At 61.5% G+C, this 763-nt stretch overlaps 1 non-coding gene across 1 annotated transcript; it reads right to left on the minus strand.

The window, feature by feature from the left end:
- Positions 1-397: 397 nt before the first annotated feature.
- Positions 398-471, minus strand: TRNAT-AGU. The gene has a single exon. It is a non-coding gene; the product is annotated as a tRNA-Thr (tRNA).
- Positions 472-763: the final 292 nt, after the last annotated feature.

Genomic DNA, 763 nt, shown 5'->3' on the forward strand with positions numbered 1-763 from the left:
GCAGGGTGGCATTTACTTTTGCCATAAAAGTGTGTGCCCCAGGCTTTGTCACTTGTTGCAGGTCTCAGTCACCCCCACACTCCCAACCTGTGTCCAGAGGACCTGTGTCCAGGGGGTTTTCCTGCAGGATTCAGCAGCAGTTGTGAAAAATGATGGGGAAGATGGGTAGGGGTGCAGCCAGCATCTCACGTCTCTTTGTTTCCCAAACCCCCTGGGGTCTGGAGACAGTTTGAGTCACCTCCCCACTGTGAGTTCCGCAGGGAGAAGGAGCAGAAGGAAACTCCCCAGAGTGGGCTCTGGTCCAGGACAGGTGAGTGGGGGGCTCCCTTGGCTCGAGGCAGAGACCCTCAGCAGTGCCCCCAGCTTGGGGCAGGGAGGGAAAACAGCCCCCAGGCCCAGGCACCACTGGGAGTCGAACCCAGGATCTCCTGTTTACTAGACAGGCGCTTTAACCAGCTGAGCCATGGCGCCACCTGCCCCACGACCCCGGGGTGCCCCCCCAGCACACCTGACCTCCTGGCCAACCCCCCCACAACTATTTCCCAAACTGCTGGAGTACCCCAGCCCCCAAAGCCTTCTCCATCTGCCACTGGGAGCACTCCCAACGCTGACCCAGGTCCTGGCACAGGGAGCCAAATACCTCCCCTACCAGCACCAGCTGGGTTTTGGGGTCCCAGCCCCTGCAGCGATTGGCTGCCCCCCTCCCATTCCCTGGCAGAGCCCTGGATCCTGTCCCCAGCCCCTGCACTGCCCCTGTCTCAGC

The sequence above is a fragment of the Eurypyga helias genome, unplaced genomic scaffold, assembly GCF_000690775.1.
Source record: "Eurypyga helias isolate BGI_N326 unplaced genomic scaffold, ASM69077v1 scaffold36502, whole genome shotgun sequence".
NCBI lineage: Eukaryota > Metazoa > Chordata > Aves > Eurypygiformes > Eurypygidae > Eurypyga > Eurypyga helias.